Here is a 10,063-nt window from a genome sequence, read left to right as displayed (position 1 = left end):
TAGAATTCGAGATCCAAACGCTGCGAACGGCCCAAGAAGTCGGATTGGATTTAAGTGAAGCACAGAAAAATCGATTACAGCAAATTAATGAATTAGATGAAATAAGGCTCTCTGCATTACAGAATACAACACTCATTCAACAGCAGCGAGCCAAATGGCATGATGCGCTTATCAAAAACAAGATATTTCATGAAGGAGACTGGGCTCTGTTATATGATTCTAGATTTCAGGATTTCACGGGGAAGCTTCAGACTCATTGGTTGGGACCATACGAGATTCAAAAAGTCCATGACAATGGGACCCTTACTCTGATCACAATCGATGGGTCTGGATATACATTTAAGGTAAACGGCCACCGAGTTCGTCTGTATCGCAAACCGCTCACTCGGGAATCTTTTTGTCAGCGTTTATGCCAAGACACTAACATTGAGATTATGGGCGAGGAAGCAAAAACTTCCTCACCTATAGATCAGTAAGAAATTCATATTTTACTACCACATCTTGTATATAAGATTGTGAATTTTGTATATATGTTTTTAGTATTTGTGCGTGCTGTTCCTTTTCAAAAGGAACAACACTTGTGTGTTTTTGCTGTTCCTTTTCAAAAAGAACAACACTTTTGGGTTTTTGCTGTTCCTTTTCAAAAGGAACAACACTTGTGTGTTTTTGCTGTTCCTTTTCAAAAGGAACAGCACTTGTGTGTTTTTGCTGTTCCTTTTCAAAAGGAACAACACTTTTGGGTTTTTGTTGTTCCTTTTCAAAAGGAACAACACTTGTGTGTTTTTGCTGTTCCTTTTCAAAAGGAACAGCACTTGTGTGTTTTTGCTGTTCCTTTTCAAAAGGAACAGCACTTGAGTGTTTTTGCTGTTCCTTTTCAAAAGGAACAGCATTTGAGTGTTTTTGCTGTTCCTTTTCAAAAGGAACGGCACTTGTGTGTTTTTGCTGTTCCTTTTCAAAAGGAACAACACTTGAGTGTTTTTGCTGTTCCTTTTCAGAAGGAACAACATTTGAGTTTTTTTGCTGTTCCTTTTCAAAAGGAACATCACTTGTGTGTTTTTGTTGTTCCTTTTCAAAAGGAACATCACTTGAGTGTTTTTGCTGTTCCTTTCAAAAGGAACAACACTTGAGTGTTTTTGCTGTTCCTTTTCAAAAGGAACAACATTTGTGTGTTTTTGCTGTTCCTTTTCAAAAGGAACAACACTTGTGTGTTTTTGTTGTTCCTTTTCAAAAGGAACAACACTTGTGTGTTTTTGCTGTCCCTTTTCAAAAGGAACAACACTTGTCTGTTTTTGTTGTTCCTTTTCAAAAGGAACAGCACTTGTGTGTTTTTGCTGTTCCTTTTCAAAAGGAACAGCACTTGTGTCTTCTTGCTGTTCCTTTTCAAAAGGAACAACACTTGAGCATTTTTAGCTGTTCCTTTTTCAAAGGAAACAACATTTGTGTGCTTTTGCTGCCTTTTTTTTAAGGCAATACATCAGATGAACTCCTCCTCACCCTCCCTTTCAAAAAGGAGTAGCATGCTCTTGTCCCTTTCATATAAGGGATGTGTTGTCCATCCTCTTTCCAAGGCCATAAGTAGTAGCTATACATTTATGCAATGAATATAAAAGTCAGGATATATCGAGATCAGCATATCATAAATCACTATCTTTAATAGCCCTAGTATTGATGCAACAACAAAGGAAGGATCCAAACGCTCATCATTTTTGCTGTCATGGTCTCACCTCCTCTGCCTTGCTGGAAAATTTCATCATGTTGAGTTCCTACAACTTTCTCTATTATTACTTGGAAATAAGAACAGAAGATTTATATCTTCCTATTGGGATGACAAGACTTCTTCCGCCATTCCCACTCTTAAGGAGGGCTGAACCACCCTTATGTGTAATTATACAAGAGCAAAGTCTGTTAAAAAAAAAAGAAGGCAAAAGCAAAATAAAAACAAATTACTTGTCAAATGCAGGATAGGGGGTTTCATTAAAGAACCAGCCTACTATGATCATAGGATTGGAAGCGAAGTGGCATTCCCATCATGGCCACCACACCAGGGATATGGTCCAATGGGTTCACTACAAACCTTGGAACAGGGGGTCTCATTACGAGCCGACCTGCCCACGTTTCGCGCCTCTCTGGTGAATGGCATCATGGTTATCTGGTTACCAAGCCAGCATGATGGCCTGCATTTTGACAAAGAATTGCTCTTCAAAAATACACAAAGGACCATGGTTCTGGGGTGAAATAAACAACTCTGCCAAGGTTATGAACACCTGTCGGCAGCAGAGCTCTGTTAATGGTATCGGAGTCGTAATATATACACCAATTTGGATCATATCAAATACTTCTTTCTATCCTTGTAATAATTATATCTTACACTTTGATGGATACGTCGCATGAATATCTATCACCACCAATCATGGCAAAGGTATTGACTATGACTACCTCAGACCTTATATGAGTGCCAGATGTCCTATCCTCCTGTTTTGCATCACATCACGCAGGCTTATGCAAAACGCGATCTACCTTTCGCCTCGATCTCGGTATTTCTTTGTCTAGTCTGAATCATGGCAAAACTCTATATGCTGTTCCTTTATGACTTGGTGAGGGGACGGCGGCTCCTCCTCCATTTGACGGCTGGGACAGGCTATCATATTGCGAGGGGGGAGGTGACCTCATTATTCCGCCGGCCACGTGTTAGCACATCATTCAGAGATGATATGGTACGAAGGTACGATATGGGTTAACGGCATGACAATGCTATTTTTGCAATAAGTTGTTATTTACAATCAATTTTCATGCATGCTCTGTGTTTTTTTCCTGCTGCGATTACGTTCTTTGCGACAGGTAATTGCTGTTCCATCTAGGATCTCGAAACAGAACCATGGGAGGCAAGGCTATCAGAAGCGAGCCTAGTGAGCTAGTAGTCTCCGAAGCTGCTCGGGAAATCCTAGAAAGGGCGGGGTGGCTAACTTATTTTAGCCGCCTGCGTGAGTCAAATGAAACTGTGGCCATGGAATTCGTGCAGAATTTGCAAGAAGAACACTCCGTAGTGGGTGGGAAGCAGATAATGGTCACGGAGGAAATAATCGCGGAAGTAACAAGATTACCAGCCTCAGGACCAATATGGATGATAAAGAAAGAGAGGTTGCAAAAGATCATAGAAATTTTCCAAGACGAAGGACAGAACCTAACAGTAAAGGGAAAAGGAGTGCTGCCGACAACGCTAGGAGAACCCTGGAGCGAATTGGCAAAGGTGGTGCAGAGCTACATCACCTGCGAAGGGCGAAAAGATGTGGTAAGACCACGTCACCTTAAGCTCCTGGCTGTGTTAAAAGGAAAATGTTCTGTGAACCTCCCTGCATTGTTAAATTCATTACTACATGATGCATCTCGGAGTCTGAAAAAGGCACACAATGAAGACGCAGTGGTTAGCCACCATGGGTTGATTCGCCTGATAGTGAGCTACAGTCTCACTCAGCAGCAGAGGAGCTGGGGGGAGCTTATTACAGCAATTGGAGGGGGAGTGGCATCACCATCCCCAAAGGCTAGGCATCCCGCTAGTACCTCTGAAGCACCCAAGGAGCCTAGAGAATCACCAAAACCCAAGCATCTCTCGGATACACCCGAGCAACCCAAGAAACGCACGGAGTCAGTAAAACGAAAACGTTCCTCTAGAGCATCTGGACATGCAGAAAAACATAAGGAACGGGCCACAGAAGAGCATGCTGCCTCGAAACGTAGGCATTCCTCTGGCACGCCAGAACAATCTGAGAAACGCAGAAAGGTGGTGGTGGAAGAACAGGTGGCCAGCACACCTGAACAGCCCGAGAGGCCTAGGAAGTCAGCTCGGTTGGCAAGAATAAGAGGCAGGCTGGAGAAAATCCAGCTAACCATTGACCAGCCGATCGAAATAACAGATGAGCCACCAGTGCCAGAACAGGAACCCTTGAGGGAAAAAGTGGAACAAATTGAGAGCGAAGCAGAAGCCGAGGAAGGAAATGAACATTCTGACTCTGAGGCCGAAGCCGGCTATACGAAGGCAGCCACTAAGCAGCCAATTCAGGAGGAGGAGATGGAACAATTGGGGGACAGCCCTCCACAGGTCGCCGTGGAGGAAGAAGAGCTGGCCACTATCTTGGCCAGCCTGGGAGATTATGCTTCACCTTCCAGTCCAGCAAACCCTCCTGAAGGACCCTCTGGGGAAGAGACGCATGAAGAATTGCATGAAGAAATGGCAGGAGGAGAAAACCTCCCTGTTGTTGACAAAGAAAATGTAAATACCAACCGGGAACAATCCGTTCCCAAGACACCAGAAGAAAACCCACCTGCTGATGACGTGGGGAATGAAAACGCTTATCGGGAACAGTCCGTTCCCAGAATGCCAGAAGAAACCCTCGATGAAAGAGGAGCAGAACTGAGGGCCACTCATGCGCCCACTGCCGAGGCAAGAGAAATTAAGAAATTGAGAAAGAAACAGCAGAGACTGCTGAATATTATAGCCCAGCTTCGGCAGAAAATTCGAAGTTTGAAAGCCAGTCTGAGAATAAGAAGGACCATAAGGAGAAAAAGAAGGACAAATGCAGCAGGGTCCTGTCAGAAGAGAAGGCAAGGGGCTTATAGGTGTCTCGTAGATCAATACTCCGCTGATAGACCTACGACTGTTCCAACCAGCACTAAGGAACAAAATGCTGTTCCATCTGATATGGAACATCAGAATGTCGTTCCTATTGACGCTGAGGAACAGACTTCTGTTCCAAATAGCCCATTGGGACCAACTGTCGTTCCAATTAAAACCGAGCCGCACGACGATATTCCATTTACAGAGGGGCCATCGTACCCCTTTATTCATGTTAAGAAAGAAAGGGAAAACAAAGCAGTCCAAACTGAGGCACCACATTTAGGGATAATTCGGGATACGAATTCCAGGCAGCGAACGTGAAGGTCCAGGTAAAACTCCCTGCCTCTGAGAAATCATGGAAAAAGGATCCAAAAACCAAGGCCTTGCACCACAAGATGAAGCAAGCCCGACAGGAGGCTGACCAGCTAAGGGAACAAATGATCCCTCGGGAAAAATACGAGGAGTTGCAGCAGGAAGCTGAGCAGTTAAAGGAACAAATGATCGCTCGGGAAAAATATGAAGAACTACAGCAGCAACTGCGGAACATGAGTCAATCAGAGAGTCAGGCCTTTGAAGGATGGCAGAAGGAACAGGAAAAGGTTTCCAAGGTAACACGTCGACTAGATGCTGTTATTAAACAATTGGACACTGTATGTTCGCTGTATAATGATGTTTTGACTTGCAGGGCCCCTGCAAAGAATTATGCTTTATTTCTCCTTGAAAGATACTTAAGATTGAAAATAAAAGCTGTCAGGGCAGGTGCCCCTATTCAGATTAATACTGTTAATGATTTTATTGATTGTTAAGGTCCAACGGTTACTATGTGAATTCTATTTGCACAACATGGTGCTTGAGCAGGAAACTGATTTAAACCCTGGCCCTTTCGTGGGAGATATACAGCTACAAGCCTTTGTTTCATTTGGGGTTAATCAGTTAAAGTGGCTCAGGGCTTACAATGCCTTTCAAAGGCAGGAGAACAACCTAGATCTATGGGTCAGGGCCGATCCTAGAGACCCAGTTCACCTATGGCAATCACACAAAAGCCTTATGAGAACCTCGGGCGTCATAGAACTGCTAAGACCCATGCATGAGGACTTGATCCGAAATAGCTTGGAATACTTTCTGGCTATTAAGGATGCTGCCCTGGATGCTGCCAAATTCCGTTATCGGATTTCTACCCCAAGCATCCAGCTCAGGGAGCCATTCAAATACGAGAATTTTGAGCTGGCTGCTGAACAGTTGAGCCTTTATGGCCAGCGCATTCTCCAAGCTGGGCCGTCTTGGTTAGGATACTGGTTCCGTAGCCCAATTATTTGGCACCCTGCACCTGGGTACCAGGCCTTGTATGATATGCCTGCAGATCAATTGAATCAATTCTTTGATAATCTGGTTGCTCACCATGGTTGCAGACCTCCTCACGAGGTGCCCTCTCCCGCCTATTCTCTTACCGCTCTCCATGTTAATTATAACGTTTTCATGAGGCCATGAAACAGAGTAGGCCGGGGGGTGTGTAGAGCATTGGAAAGGTATGTTTTAACGAGTAACTTAGTGGTGTTTCAAGCAATAGTTGTAACCTTTTCTTTCTTATAAAATAAGGAGAATGTAATGAAAATGAGCACGAATGACCCAATTACTAATAGTTATCTTCTCTATGTAGGAAAATACAAAAGGAGGAAGGCGCGGTGCAAAACGAGAGTTCCATGAGGAGATAACGGCTGTCCCTCCAAAACCAAATAAAATCCAGACCAGGGAGAGTAAATCACGGCAGATCAATTCGGGACGAGATGAAGGACTGTTAGTTCGGAAGGCTAGGCAAAGAAAAGAGAGGAGTTAACAGTTTAACAGATCCCTCAGGATCTTTGATCCTGAGGGATCGTTACTTTTAATTATTTTGTTGTCTAGTTAACTCCACCATTACTTGTATAAAAAGGGGCAGCATCGAAGACTTCAGGGACTTTTTTGGATTATCTTGTATCTTTACTTTCTGTCTACAGACTTCACAGTTGGTTAAACTCAGACTATCGAGTCTCTTTGAGACTTAGTTTTGCTGTATTATCATTGATGCGTTAATATAATACATTTGGTGTTACCTTCTCTCTGCATCTGAAGTAAGCTACGACGGTGTGCCATTGGAAGCTAAGGGCCCGGCTCCAACGGACACTGGCTGATTTATCATTACAGTTTGGCTTTGTGTGGTTTGTTTATTGTTCTTAATAATCTGATATACTTACATGTTGTTCCATACTCATTCATCAATATTTTTTCCTTTTGTAGACCTTTGTAACAAGTTTACATCATATTTCCAGAATTAATCACATAAAATTGTTCTGAGTTGTTCACTTCTGTTACAGAGTTTATAAGTGGAATGTTTTGGCTACATATGGTTGGAGTGACAATCATAAGAAGATGGAATTAACGTTGTGTGTGGACTACTGGTGATCATTTCAGATTATGTGTACATATGATTGACGTTTCCTGTTTATTTGATTCAGCTGTCTACTTTTGTATATGATTGACGTTTCCTGTTTATGGTGGTTTGCTGTTCCATTTGATTAAGCTGTCTACTTGTACAAAAGATTGCTCTTTCTTTGTATGTAAGTTGATGCCAAGAATTGAGAGTGTTGAACTCACGAGATTTAGTTTCTTTACTGCCGTTCCTTTTACTGCTGTTCCATTTCTGAATTTCCGTTCCATTCTGCTTTCTTGCTGTTCCTTTTTACTTGCATTTATTGGTTTGGTGTGGGAGGAGGATCAAGGCTGTCGTGAGACACAACAGATGCTATTATGCTCCCAGATCCATGATCCATATTCTAATTCCTTTTCCTTCATCAGTTTCTAGAGGGATGGGTTATTATTTCCGTACCCTTGACTGGTAAAGTTGCTGTGTGTGATTTCTTTATGCAAAAGTAATTTAGCCATAGCTTAGCATCCGTTTACTCTTGTATTTCTTAGACCTATACTACTAAGCATTACTCTGACAAATAGCCTCAAATTGAGATACCCTTTACAATAACAAAACGCTCCCAGATTGACTTGTAATGTGAGATAACTAGAGGTGAAAAAGGCCCTTGTTACAGCTCTACGCCAGGTCGAGGGTACTAGTAAGGTTCGTTTTGAGAGGGAGTATGGAAACCATCTATATCTTAGAGATGTTCTTTACATACTAGGGCTCAAAAAGAAATTCATCTTAGTTTCAACTTTGGAGGATAAAGCGTATGAGGTGACCTTCAGACAAGGTAGGGCTTTTATAAAACCTTCAAAATCCAAGGTGCCAAAGCATATTTAGGTTAAGCACAAGAGCCTATACAAATTGTAATTTGATACAACCGCATCATTGATTAGAAGAGGAGGTTGTGACTTAAGAAATGAGCTTTGAGAGTTGTGGCATAGGCACATGGGGCATTTGCACCATAGAGCGTTGAAGATTCTTAAGGAGATAATGACAAGGCTGCCACATTGCAACATGGATCAACATGAGGTGTGGAAGGGTTACACACTTGGAAAGTATGCCAAGTCTTATTTTCCTAGTAGATACAATAGGTCCAAGGTTATCTTTGACCTTGTATATTTATATGTATGTGGTCCTTTCTATATAATATACCTTAGTGGGTACAAATACTATGTGACCTTCATATATGATTACTTGAGGAAGACCTGGGTATTTTTCATGAAGAAGAAGGATGAGTTCTTCTTGAAGTTTCTAGAGTTTAAGGCCTTGGCTGAGAACTAGACTAGTATGAGGATCAAGGTGTTGAGGTCAGACAATGGTGGGGAGTAAATATTGAATACATTTAAGGAGTTGTGTCGAGCATTAGGAGGGAGTTGACCACGCCTTATAATACTCGAAAAAACAAAGTGGAGGAGCACAAGAACAAGGCCATAGTTGGAGCATCCAAAGAAATGTTGCATGATTAGGGTTTTCCCAAGTTCCTTTGGGTTGAGGCATGCAATACAATAATATTCTTGCATATTTGAATCCCACACAAAGTGTTTGGGTGAGTTACACTAGAAGAGGTGTTTACAAGGAAGAAATTGAATGTGTCTCATTTATGCATATTTAGTAGCCTTTTATATTACCATGTACAAGACAAGCAATAGAAGAAGCTAGAGCCCATGACAGAGAAGGGAATATTCATGGGTTATAGCGAGACATCCAAGCTGTATAGTGTGTACATTTGAGAACACAGGAAGTTTGTCTTCAAGAAAGATGTGAAGTTTGAGGAGGATAAGGCCTTAAGAAATTCCTTAGACAATGAGCATAATATTGTGCAAGAGGAGGAGTAATAGGCTCCAAAGTAGGAAGCTCAGTCAGTACCTCAGACCACAGTTGTGGATGGGTAGGATGAGGACAAGAAGGACACACAGTTGGAAGAGTGAGTGGAGCCCACTTACATAGGACTCCTAGCACATGGAGAAGGAGAGGGAGATGGGTAGATTAGTTGTTATAGGAGGCCCAGGAGAAATTTCATGCTCCAAGTACATTAGTTTGAGAGAGGTACACAACATATATGGAACTTATGGCAGAGTTATTAGATGCCTATCATTTCATTTATCAAGAGGTAGCCACTTAGTAGGTGTGGAGAGATGTCATGGTAAAGGAGTATGCATCCATAATGAAGAATGATGTTTGGAAGGTGGTGCTAAGGCTAGAGGGAAAATATATGGTAGGATCTCACTGGGTCTACAAGATCAAGAATGGAGTTTATGGGAGTATCGAGTAGTACAAGGAAATATTTGTGAGCAAGGGGTTCTCACAGATAGAGGGAGTTAACTATGATGAGGCCTTTGCCCCAGTTTCTAGGTACTTGTTTGTTAGGGAAGTTACAACCTTTGCAACACAGATGGGTGGAAGGTCATCTAAATGGATGTGAAGATAACCTCCCTTAATAGAGTTGTTGAGGAGGAGATTTACATTGAGCAATAGGAGGGATTCAAGACATGTTGTAGAGATACACACACATGTAGACTCAAAAGAGCCTTATATGGACTCTAGTAGGCTCCACAAGCATGGTATGCTTGGATAGGCACTTACCTTTAGGGATTGGGCTTCTCCAAGAGTGCAGCAGATCCCAAAATCTATTACAATGTTGTTGGAGGTGAGCCACTTATTCTGGTGATATATGTGAATGACCTAATTTTGACATGTGAAAACACACACATTTAGGAGTGAAAGAGAGATCTTGCAGGTGAGTTTGAAATGAATAATATGGGGTTGATGCACTATTTCCTTGTATTGGAGGTTTGGAAAGGCGATTAGATATCTTCATTGGTTAGGGAAGAATGCTTTGTAAATTCTGAGGAGATTTCACATGCGGAATTACAGGCCTATGACCACGCCTATAATCACAAACTAGAGGAAGGTGAATACATATAGATCAGAGGAAGTAGATCCCACACTTTTATGGTAGATGATTAGGTCACTAATTAACACATTTCCATATATATGTTTTG

The sequence above is a fragment of the Pinus tabuliformis genome, chromosome 6 (genome assembly GCF_031772625.1).
Source record: "Pinus tabuliformis cultivar Carrire ecotype Pingquan chromosome 6, CPIR1, whole genome shotgun sequence".
Lineage (NCBI taxonomy): Eukaryota > Viridiplantae > Streptophyta > Pinopsida > Pinales > Pinaceae > Pinus > Pinus tabuliformis.
Note: the sequence above shows the minus strand (reverse complement) of the source record.